This window comes from Canis lupus, chromosome 27 (genome assembly GCF_011100685.1).
Source record: "Canis lupus familiaris isolate Mischka breed German Shepherd chromosome 27, alternate assembly UU_Cfam_GSD_1.0, whole genome shotgun sequence".
Classification (NCBI taxonomy): Eukaryota; Metazoa; Chordata; class Mammalia; order Carnivora; family Canidae; genus Canis; species Canis lupus.
In genome coordinates, this window is record NC_049248.1 from 1,361,407 (window position 1) to 1,373,993 (window position 12,587).

At 46.7% G+C, this 12,587-nt stretch overlaps 1 protein-coding gene across 39 annotated transcripts in view; it reads right to left on the reverse strand.

Moving 5' to 3' along the window:
* Positions 1 to 12,587, reverse strand: part of CACNA1C (calcium voltage-gated channel subunit alpha1 C) — a 747,770-nt gene that overhangs the window by 73,807 nt on the left and 661,376 nt on the right. The gene's annotated exons all lie outside the window — the stretch shown is intronic.

Consider the following 12,587-nt stretch of genomic DNA (forward strand, 5'->3'; position numbering starts at 1 on the left):
CGGTGCAGCGTATGCGGGCAAACCGCGGTTCAAATAAACACCACGGACACTTTTTGAAGGAGAAGGGAAGGGAGAAGACGGGCAGCACTGGGAGCAGATAATGAGGAGGAGCCGTCCGACCCCTCGGCCCCGGCCCCGGGGCTGACTGGGACCTGGACCTGTGACAGCCCTCTGTGTTTGCCTGCCCTGAATGCTCTCTCCTCCAATCCAGCTGGGAAAGCGCTCCCAACCCAGATCCGACAGGTCCCCTCCAAGCCCTCCCTGACCTGAGCCCTTCTTAGTGAAGGGGCAGGTGTGGCCCAAGTGCAATTGTGAGAGGCAGCACCTGCACCTGCCCTAGTGAATGAAACGTGAATGCAGTGAGCTACTGCGCTCGTTTCCAGAGATGTGCTTTGAGTTGAGCAGGCAAGTTCCCACAGCCTGGGCTTCCTTCCCTGTCAAACAGCAACAATCACTGTGCAGCCCCGCAGGCTTTGGGAGGACAACCTGAGTTCCACAGGACGTGTCCAGTACCTGCTGGTCGCCGTGTTGCTGCCCTCCCTCTCCTGGCCTGTCTGGTGGCTGTCCTGCGCCGCCCCCTCCCCTGCGGCAGTGTCTGGGAGCTGGCCGGGCCTCAGGGCTGCTGGGGCGGCCGTGACCCCGAGCCCTGCAGGTCTGGGGATCCCTCTGCCCCTCCGGGACTCGGTGTGTTCTGGTTTCTCAGCGGCAGGGAGGGAGAAGGGAACCACAGTGTACTTTCCACTGGGCTTCTTTACACAGTGTGAATAATTTTCCACATTAAATAATTTAGTGTAATAGCTAATACCACCCTTCCCACACAAAGGCTTTATGCAAGTCATATAATTATTTTTTATCATTCATAGTGACTTTCAAGCTCTTAAGCCCAGGCAGGAAAGAAACCTGTCACAATGTTGTAACAATATGCAAATCCCTGGGTATAAGAGCCCCAGTGGGGAGGCCCCTCCTTGACAAAGCCCATTTGTGCCTGTCTGCGGGCCCTGTTTGGCATCAGGTACCCCATGGACAACCCACAAGTAAATAATAATCAGGGTAATGCCACCTCACCAGTCAGGCTGCTAAGAAACCGGCAGGAGCCACCCCACCCAGTGTGCAGCCAGGGCGGGGCGGCCGGGGTCCTGTTACACGTCATTCCCTTGCTGCCTCCCTTCCTGCTCCTCTAAATGAGACGTTCATACGTATGTGATGAGGTTCCCCTGCTAGGGGGAGATACTGGTTTCTTAATCATTTGGATAAACAGGTTTCAAATATTTCAAGACTTAAGTGAGAGGCTGAAGGGAGTCCTACCTCAGCGGGAGGCGCTGGTTCTCACGATGGGGCGCGCACTGCCCTCTAGGGGGTGTTTGGGAACTTGCAGGGGCGCTGCTGAAATTCAGGAGGGCAAACTGGCCTTTAGTAATGGGTGGGTGGGCCAAGGACGCTGCAGGTCCTGCTCCTCATGGGGCAGTTCTGCCCGTGAACTGCAGCGTGTCCGGTAGGACTTCTAGAGACATGTAGGGTGCCACCTGCAAATCAGGCCCCTCAGGTATAACTTAGGTTTCAGTCAAAGGTCTCAGATCTCTGCTCTTTCATTAACCTCTGCTTTTTGTATGGAATGATTCTTCTACTAAATACAGACTTTTCCCATTACGTTAAAATTCAGGGTATATATATATATATACATTATATAATATATATGTATGCACACATATAAAAACACATATAGGGGGATCCCTGGGTGGCGCAGCGGTTTGGCGCCTGCCTTTGGCCCCAGGTGCGGCCCTGGAGACCTGGGATCAAATCCCACGTCGGGCTCCCGGTGCATGGAGCCTGCTTCTCCCTCTGCCTATGTCTCTGCCTCTCTCTCTCTCTTTCTGTGTGACTATCATAAAAAAATAAAATAATAAAATAAAATAAAAAAACATATATTTATATATCTATTTGTAATATTTATATAATATTCATTTTATTTATATTGTATTTATATCTATTTGTAATAAATAGATATTTATAAATATATAAAGTGTGTACATTTATATATAAATACATATAAATACATAATGTAAAATATATAAATATTGCATAACCTTTATATATATAAATATGACATATGTGTATGGATGAGAATTTTGTATACATAAGGATTTAAATTTCCTCCAATCTTCTTTAAAGAAAATAAAGGAGGTATTACAAAGTATTTGTTACAAAAAGGGAGCCTGGTTCTAAAAGATCAAAAATCACTAGCCTAAAAGGATGTCTCTGTTTCTATAGAACTCTTAAAAGGAAATATATTGCTTGCTCTTCGGGTTTTTAAAGTTGAGTTTTCCCAGGTTGGTGAGGAAATAGAAAGTCATTCAATCCAAGGGCCATTCACATTTCTAGGTTAATTTACGCTGAACGTTGGCCACTAACAGGCCACTGAACTGGACACTGAGCCTCATGTTCTACCCATAGCATCCTTGAGATAAGGACTCCACAGATGCTCCCCCAGGACACATGGGCTGGGTCTTCCTTGGGTGGTGCTGTCCTTGCACTACAGGACATGGGCCCGCATCCTGGGCCCCGCGCACTCAACTCTCAGGACCAGCTTTGCCTCCTTGGATCAGTGTGATACCTCTGCAGACTTCCAAAACTATATTCTGTGAAACAGTAGTCCTGGGAGATGTTAACTGGCACAATGAAACAAGACAAATAGACCAAAATACAAGGTCCCAGTCCTCTAAAAAGGCTGCAAGTGTGGAATCTCATAGCCTTTACTTGGGGCTTTAACCTGGAGCACATGACATGCATGACAGGCTCTGTGTCCTGCATGGAAGAAACTTGTCTAATTACACTGAAGGCAGGAGTTCCCTAGTTTAGATGGCCACATCAGGTCCTGCCTAATGCCATTCCAGATGGCTGCTCCCCAGGCATCAGTAGCCACTCCCTTGGCTTTCCATTTCTGCTTCCCTCTCCAGCAAGTTCTTGGGGGTGACCTGAGGAGGGTGAGAATTGAGGGGAGTTTCCTCATAGGAAACTCAAGTTAGAGCTTGAATCAAGGGGCTGGAATAATTTGTGAGGAAGAAAACAGGGTTCCTCAGTTTCCCCAGGGGATGCTGTCTGTGGAGGCCAGTTTTGGTTTGCTCTTACTCTGGTGAGATTTCCAGAGTGCCTGAGAGGTGCTACTGTGTTAGCACCTGGAGGGATATAAATGTGGGTAAGAGGTAGTCTTGCTAAAAGAGGATCCTGACCTTCCTTGACTCCTCTTCATCATCAGACAATGTTGCAACTCTGCCCACCTCTCCCCATCCTCCACGGCTGTCACCTGCATGTCCAGTACCTGCTTCCCCGCTCAGCCCATATCAGTGCATGTTCTTCTCTAGGCAGTCAGCATGCTGGTTCAAACACATGCATCTGATGGTAGAACTCCCCCTAAGGCCTGCTCTGTGTGGATTCTGAGGGCAATCTTCATTAATCCGTATCCCTTCCACATCCTGAAGGACCTGTGTCCTCTGACCCCTCCTCTCGCTCACTGTTCTCAGTTCCCAAAACAAGCTGAGCTTGCCTGTGCCTCAGGGCCTTTGCTCTCCCCTCTTCCTGAAATGCCCTTCCGGCTTCTTTTCAATCCCTGGGTCTCAGTTAAACCAGTACCTTCCTGACTACCTTGTCTGAAGGTGGCCTCTTTCTCCCAGCATAGCACTTGCCCTATTTCATAATCCGTTGGTCTCTGCACTACACCATGAGCCCTGTGATATAGTACCATGTCTCCGCATCATCACTCAGGTGCTCAATAACAATTTATAGAAAAAAAAGATGGAAAAAGCAGTACTAATAGGTGGAAATTACATAGGGGCACATTTCAGTTCAATATAAAGAAGGATTCCCAACAGAGCTGCCCGTAGAAATCTCTCCTGGCAAAAAGGAGGAAGGTTTAGAGATTTCTGCGTTGATGGAAGATTGATGATCTTAATGATGTTTTCTCACATTAATATTTGGACTTTCTTTTCCTTGTTCTCCAGTTTCATAATTTTCATGATGCATTCAGGCATGCATACATTCAACTTTCACTGAATGCCTCTCATGGGACACAGGTATGCATATGAAACAGTTCCTGCCTTCCAGGAATTTGGCAATCTAAGTTTTGTCTGCACATCTTGCAAGTCTTCCCATTTCAAGTGCATCTGCGTGTGTGTGGGCATGTGTGGATGTATACACATTAACTTGTAGGCTATTTGGTGTAGTCACCTCTGAGGTGACTATCTCCTCTCTTGAGAGTACCTGCCACTTTAGGTTAGGGAGGGAAATCCAGAAGGTCCAGACCAATGCAAGCAAAACACAGGTGCCAAGGACAGAATGGGCGAATGAGGGGGAAAGGAAGGTTAGGGGCCTCAGAGGAAGCGGAAGGACATGGGAATGGAGTGACTCTATCAGTTTGCATAGACTTGTTTCTTGAGACTGGCTTGCTTTCCTTTTGTCTCTGATCCGTTTTTAAGGAAGAATGTGAACACTTGCTGAGGACCCACTAGATGCACAACAACATCTCAACATGCTGAGATGATATTTGTTATTTCAAATATGGGTATGGACAGAGCTTGCTTTTGAATCACCTAAAACTGCATTAAAATGTCCCCCAAACAACTAAAAACTAGCTCTGCCATCTTGACACATCCTTGGATTTTCTCTGACCTTCAGTTTCCTACGTCTCATAGGACTTGTCTCACAAACAGATTGAGAGATCAAGAATGGAGAAAATCTAGTTGTAACGTCTGGTTCTTTAGACAATATGTATTACTCCCTTCCCTCCTTGTTTCTGAGTGTTATTTAATTTAAGGTATTGGAATTGATTCAAAATGGGTTCACGTGTTTATTTATTCACTGCTTCTTAAGTAGGGACAGGAATACCAGCCTGAATAGGTTTACCTATTAATTATTAGATTGCCATCATTAAGATCATCAATCTTCCATAGGGATGGATGCGATGATAACCTGGGGACTCTCTAAGATCCAAGAATGAGCCACAGTTAGGGAGGTCTGTTCTTAAAAAGGTGAGGTGAGCAAGGCTGCGCTCACTAGCCTGCTTCTCGTCATCACTGTGTCCCTGGTGTCAAGCACACTGCCTGCCATGTAGGTGCTCAACATAATATTTGCTGAGCTGTTGATGAACTCTTAGCCTGTAGCAAAACACTAGCCTGGTAACATACAGGCAAAGAGTTCCTGAAATAAAGAGTGTGAAGAAAGACAAGGCCTAGGGACAGAGAAAGAGAGGAAATGGCAAGAAATGGAGCCCAAATCTTGTCCCTGTGATGGGGTTACTTTAGTCACAGGAAAAGGTGAGTGATAGTTTTAGATGTTGTAGCATGGCTTATGCTGTGTCTTATTCTCCAACTTCAAGGATGCATTAGGGTCAGCTTGAAATTATATTATGGTGTTAGGCAGAAATCTGTGTGAAGGGATAGAATAAATACACTTAGGATAAGAGATGACAGAGCACCAGAATTGCTAACGGGTCGATTTTAAAATGGTAATGGACAAGAAAGGCACGATAAAGCAGGAGGCTCCTTTTTTGGGAGTTAGAGGGCTGGTGCAACCTCCCCAGGCTAAGGAGCCCTACCATGTTCCATCTATATGGCACCTTCCTCAGAAGCCATAGGTACTTTTTAGATATTGCTATGATCCACAGGCTTGTGTTTCCACACTACCCCCACACTCTGCATTTCACATGTCAGAATCCTGATGCCCAAAGACATGGTGTTAGGAGGTGGGGTACTTGGGAGGAGACATCATGAAGGTGAAGCCCACAAGAATGGGATTCATGCTTTTATAGAAGGGTTCCCACAGAGCTCCTTTACCCCTTCCATCATGTAGGGACACAGTGAGAAGGTGCCAGCTGTGAACCAGGGAGATGCCCCTCATCAGAGAATGTAACCATACTGACACCTTGATCTTAGACTTCCAACCTCCAGGACTGTGAGAAATACATTTTAGCTGTTTATAAGCTACCCAGTCCCCAGCATTTTCTCTAGCAGTCCGAAGGAATGAGCACAGACATCACCTTACTCCATCTCACACAGTCTGATGAGTCTTCCTCCTTCACAGAGAAACGGAGCTAAAGAAAGAACTGCACTAGGAGGGAGAGCCCTACTGGCCCACCCCCAACTTATTCAGTGACGCTGACATGGGAGTTGGGCTTTCTGGTTCTCAATCTACCAGCATTTCTTCTCTTGTTGGTGAGTAGATGATTAAACAAAGACAGGAAAATTTGCTTGGTAGAAAAGAAAGCCTTGCAAAAATGATTGCATCACACAGAAACCTATGCTTAACTTGTTAGCAAGTGGAGGTACAGTTGGAGATGAAGTAGATTTTAGCCGGCAATGTCATTATCTGGCAAAAACAAACCAGGTTTCTAGAGAATATTCAGCTTTCCAGAAGAGGAAATGGCCCTGGTTTGCATCCTTTCCTACTGGTCATCTTACTTCTACCTTCCTCCTCCTGGTCCATTACTGGGCTATAGAGAAAGAGTCCTGAAATAGATGTTGGCCTGTGGAAGAGCGTGGGGTATCTGAGTCTCTCCTAGCCAGGGAGGGGTAGGGAGTATCACCCAGGGGCAGGCCTAGGCTCAGGCCTGAATGGTATCCTGTGTCTGGGGTCTTCTTGGCTCCTTGGTTGCTGCACTGGTGCATCTATAGGAAGTCTGGCCCTGCCATCCTTCTCACTCCATCTGCCCAGGCTGACCCAGGGCCCCTGGGGGGTTGCTCAGGGACTGGATGGCAGCTGACAGAACTCCTGTGCTGATCAGCAGCTTCTCTAACACAGGCTCACATGTCCTTTTCTCCCTGGGCTCTGTTTCTGTCAGAGTTGGCAACACTTTGGCACCCATTCTTTAGTGCACCCCCCACCACTTGCCTCCTTTGGTGGACAGTGAGCATATCTGAGTTTGGAAGCTAATGAATACTGTAGTCCAGATATGATACCCTGGTCTGAATAGGACAGTAGGCAGGGCTCATTTCTGGTAAAAATGGTTTTCTTTTCCTGGGGTCAGAAAAGCAAATGAGCTACTTGCCATGGGGCTTGTGTCATCACTAAGATGCTCTCCCAGCTTCTCTTCCTGCCTTGTGAGTATCAGAACGCTGCTCCCTTTCCCCAGGGGACAGCTTGCTTATGGAAGACAGGCCTCCAACGCCTAAAAGTGGGCCCATGTCTGAACAGTCTGGACCTTCAGCTTCAGAAGCCCCCTTTGCATTTGTAGAGGGCACGGGTGCCCCTGGAGAACCCCAAGTTGGCATCTTTATGACCTCTTCAGGCTGTGTGTGGAAAGCTATTGGCCAAGGGGAAACCAGATGCTGGATCTTTAAGGAAAGAAACTTCCAGACATGGATGGAACTGACAGAGTAGACTGAGAAATTGGACTTCAGACTTTCTTTGCAAGTGTTCTCTCTGAGTGCTTCCTGGCCATCCACCCCTCCATTCCAGCTTTCCTTCTGCCTGCTAATAGGCGAACCTAGAGCCTCAACCTAGCCCATACCTGTCCCTTTTGCCACAAGCCCAGTGGAAAAAAGTTAGCTCCATCTTGATCATGCTAATATCCCCAAACACTCCTCCTTTGCCAGGGCCTATGCCCACCTTTGTCAGGGCCAACAATCCTTCCCAAGAGAAGAATCAACAGAGTATGAAACAAACAACAGAGTATGCAGAGAAAAGATTGCTCTGGGGACCATTGGAAGCCACGGGATGCCCTGCACTGTATAGGCATGATTAGCAGCAGTAAGAAGAAGGTGGCCTTTGGAGAAGATGCAGAGCAGGCTGGCCCTGGCTCAGGCACTGCGCAGTGCTGATCACTAAGAGGACCATTTGAGAGCCTCCTGTCTCTTCCTTCTCATAGCCTGGTGGCTACTCATGTGGGTGGGACCATAGTGAGACTGTGCCCAGTGCTGGGCTATAGGGAGGGGCCTGACAAGTATTTGACCTCCATGGTCCTGAGCAGCTCTGATTCTCAAATTATCTCATTAACCAGGCTTCCTTCTAGTTATGACTCATCCTTTGCTCCCAGCCAAAGGAAGTGTGCATGAGCCACTGATGGACTCCTCAGGACAACAGACTGAGGAAAGGAGGATCTGCATTCTTTGCCAGCATCAGCCCCTGCTTCCAATCTCATCCTCTCTCTGTTTCTCTACTCTCCAAGAAGCAGCCATGGCTTCATTGCCCTCACGTCCTCTTTCCAGAAAGATAACAGAGACTACACAAAAAGACCCCCAAAGCAGAGACAATATAGTGGCAGAACAATTACTGCCCCACTGTTAGCTGACACTATTAAAATGTTAGCCAGGTTCTCTGTGTTGGGGGCAGGGGACAGGAGTCACAGCCCCAGGCAGTTCAGGTTGCTTGTTATAAGGCATGTGGGAGCCTGGCTGTAGAAGCCATTGGGCAGGGTTAGGAGGCCAGGCAGGGCTGAGCTGGGGAGATGATGTGGCTGGAAGGCTGGCACCCCCCTTGGAAGTGACATCAAAGCTACCAGGCAGCCAGTCTCTGGCCAGCATTGGGGATATGTGAGGTCAAGGCTCTACATCCTGGGTCAGGTAAGAACTGGGTAGGGCGTAGGGCTCTCAGATGTCACTTTCACTAGGGCATTAACATACTATCAGGAAACCTAGTCTGAAGTCCAATGGACTGGGAAAAAAGAGTAGCTGGGTGCCCCAGGGATCACCAGGGACACACCTTATATTCAACCTCTGCAGCAGACTAATTCCCGACGGCACCTGCTAGGGCACTTTCTCTGCCTTCCTTTGGGCCTTCCTTAGCTCAGAGACTGGTGGGACAGGATCCATAGGGAAAGAACCTCAGCACTTGCAGGTGACAAGGGATGACTTTGAGAATTGGCCAAGTCAGGAGAAAATCCACACTGTGAGATCCCAGAGCAAGAGACCATCTTACCCTGACAAGAGGGCTTCCACCATCATGAGTCAATTTCTGGTGGAAAATTAACAGCTGGAGAGAGAGTGGGAGGGTGAGGTAAACCATCTGGCTTCATGAAGCCAGCCAGAGCAGCTGGGCTGAAGAAACCAAGATAGACAGAGAACAGCAGAAGCTGGGAATATTATGGGAAAGAGCAGTGTCTAGAGCTGTGCTGCCCAATATAGCAGCTGCTGGCCACATTTGGCTATATAATTTTAAATTAATTAAATATATTTGAAAAACCAATCCTTGGCTGTACTAACTACATTTCAAGTGCTCAACAGCTACAGGAGGCTGGTGGCTATATTATAGACAGCGTGTGTGGAATATTGCAGGAAGTTCTATTAGCTAGAACTGGTCCAAAGACCTTGCTTGATCCCTTAGGTTTGAAATGCCTCTGGGCCCTAATTTGTCCTGCATCATGAAAGTAAGTCCCAAGGCTTCAGCTGCTCTTATTCAAGAAGCCTGGGGTGGCAGGAAGGTCAATGAGCGATTTTACTTTGGTTCTGTTCACCTTTCTAGACTATTCTCAAGTTGGGAGAAACCCGAAAGGGGAGGCCATGGCTCTGATCACAGAGAGCTGCCAGAGTCAAATCCCCTCCAGCATCCTCCCCTGAGGGAGATACAGACCTGCTTCTTCATCTCTTCATGACCCACGTGAAAGTTTACAGGGAGCAGAGTAGTCAGGAGCCTTTTTCACTGGGAGAACTCCTACCTTCCTGGGCTAAGGAGAGCAAACCTGAAGCCCCTCCCCTCCTCCCCTCCTCATGGTGCTTGCTGAGTCATTGTCAACAGCAAATCCCAGGCAACCAAGTGATATCACCACCCCTTCTGGTACTAAAACCTGTAGTTAACAGTGGAGTATCTGTGACTGGCACTGCTTCTGGAACCAGGTTCTTGCCTCTCTCGCTCCATGGTGATGTCAGAGCTGCCCAAGTGGGCTTCAGCCTTGGGACCACCCAGGGTCTTCCTATCAGTGAGAAAGGGTTTGCTGGCAGCTTCCCTTTCTCCTGCTGTTCTCACTCTGGGTAACGTCTAATCTAGAGTTTTCACTAGGATGTTCAGAATCCTTGGATCAGTTTAAAGAGAAAGGACATGTTTATAATACTGAGTTTTCCAATTCATGAACACGATATATTTCTCAACTTACTTAGCTTTCTTTAGTTCCTTTCTATGAAATTTTATAGTTTTCTCTGCAGAGATCTTAGTAATTTTTTGTTAGATTTATTCTGAGGCATTAGATATTTTTCAGTGCTTATCATAAAGAATATCTTAATTTTTTGTGTGTGTCTTTGCTGATGCATTTCAATTCACTATTAAGAGAACAACCCAGTTATCTAGTTACCTTCAGACAATTCTAACCAAGACTTTTCCATGCTGGCCAACTTGGTCCTACACAATCATGTAGGACCCAGGTACTTCTTTGGGAAAAGTCTTTCTTATTTTACTCTATCTTATCACAATAGAAAACTAGGGATTGAGGAACCTAGCAGTCACTTTATGCTTTAGACCATTACAGCTAGCTACTTCCTAGGAAATGGCTTATTTCTTGATCTGCAGGGTGTCTTTCAGGCTGAGGACCCTGTAGGGATCAATTTCATTTGCTTTGTAGGGCAGGTTTGCCCAATATATCTTCTGTGGTCATGAGGTATAATTCACAAAGTCCACTGCAGGGCTCTACAGACTGCATCAGACATCATGAGAGACACATCTGAGTCAACTGTGGAATGACTCAAGGCTCTGAAATATTTAAACCATATGTCTCATGAAATGAGGTAAAAGTGGTGCCAGTTTCCCTGTTAGAGGCTGTCATCTGCGACTGAAGCTCAACTTGGCAATGAACCTGCATTCCCAGCCTCACTGGTCACGTTGCTGTGGGCTGTGAACCTGTCAGTACTGCCAGGCCACATGGTTTGGAATAGGACCACAGGTAAGCAGAGGTACCATGGTCCCTATGGAAGGTGACCAGGGACATTCAGTGGTCTTTTCTAGGTCAGGACAAAATTTATGCCCCTGAATTAGACTGGGCTTGGAATGGAAAGTGAAAAGAGTATACTTACTACCCTGGAGGAGGTAGGAAACACCATTATTATCACCAAATGACATTTATTAGGAGTCTTATTCTCTGAAAATTAGCCAAGACCCCTAGGCATTCTTTGAGAGAAGGAATCAGCATTGCAAGAATATCTTTGAAGTCCCTCAAAGGTTGTTTCCTTCTTTCTGAAAAGCACCCAGCAGAACACCTGGCATGGAAGATGCTTGCTAATAGCTTGGAGTGGTGGAAATTACATCAACTAAAAAGTCAGGTTTTATTACCAGTTCTGCCACTTAATAATGGTGTAATTAATTAATAGTATACTTAATTGCTCTGAGCTTCACTTCCCTCTTCCCTAAAATGAGGATGCTTTTGAGGGTGTTTTGAGGATTACATGCAATGAGGTATGTGTAGCACATGTAGGTTATTCAGAAATGTTAGTTGAATTTTAATTCAAAGAAGATGATAGACATCTTGTTAAAGGAATATGGATCCAACAGCCCAGAAGCACTCCCCCTGCCCCAATTAATCCCAGGACAAGTAAAATTTTGAATAAAAATGGAATATATAGATAAGGACCCTTCCTTTTTGTCTCTTGTTGATCTATGTTGTATTTATAAAAACAGTAAAGGAGGGGGAGAGAACGCTCAAAAAGCAAGAGAGGTTTCCTCAAGTCTATTACCATATAATTATTTTAGAACAAACGCTTTCCTTCTCATTGCTCTCCAAAAGGAGTTGAGCTAGCTAGGGGAGCCACTGAGTTGCAGTTATACCCTCCTTCAGAAGTAGGTGCCTGTGTTGTGAATCCCAAGCCAATGGATGCCAATGATTCTGACCTGTCTTCAGGGGTGAAAGACGGTGTGTGATGCTCAGGTCAGTTTACTCCTACATTACCCAGGAAAATAGGGGTGGGCTGGTTAGCAAGGGCACAGAGAATCCAAGGTGACAGCCAATCCCACCTTCCTTATCCTGCCTCATTCAGCCAATGGTTCTAATCCTTCTCCTAGCCTCTTTTTCCAGAAATTGCTCACAAGTAGCAAACCACAGACATTTGTCCTTCATGTACTGGAAAGTGCAAGAGAATAATGAACAGGAGGACCCCATAGGCTGGAACACTGAGCCCTGAGCAAATGAAGCCCTGACTGGTCCTTTTGCAATGAGAGTGGTCTGTATGGCTGATGAAGTGAGAGAAGAGTAGAACAGCAGCCTGAGTGAATCTGGGGGGCTGGTTGTGAAGAGGTTTGGCTTGCCAGTCTGTGGGCATAGTTCTTCTAGAATATGTGCTGGGGGATGAGGGTGAAGACAGGGTGGGAAAGGGGTGAAGAAGGACCATCATCTGCCTCCTTGGAAGAAGAAGCTTGGCTCACGGAGGAATCTGTTTCCTATATTTTCCAGCCACAGACTAGAGCGGAGACTCTATTTCAAGGGGTTGTTTTGGTACAACTCAATTAGGAGTTGTACAACAATTTGGTACAACAATTTAGGAGTTGCAACAATTATCTTCCAAGAAGATGGGGTCTTTCACTGATTATTTCTGCCCCTCACTCTCCTTCTTTCAGTATTTGCATTCCTCTTCCCCTTCTCTATCCCTTCAGTGCCTACAGACCAGACACCTTTTTCAGAGGCC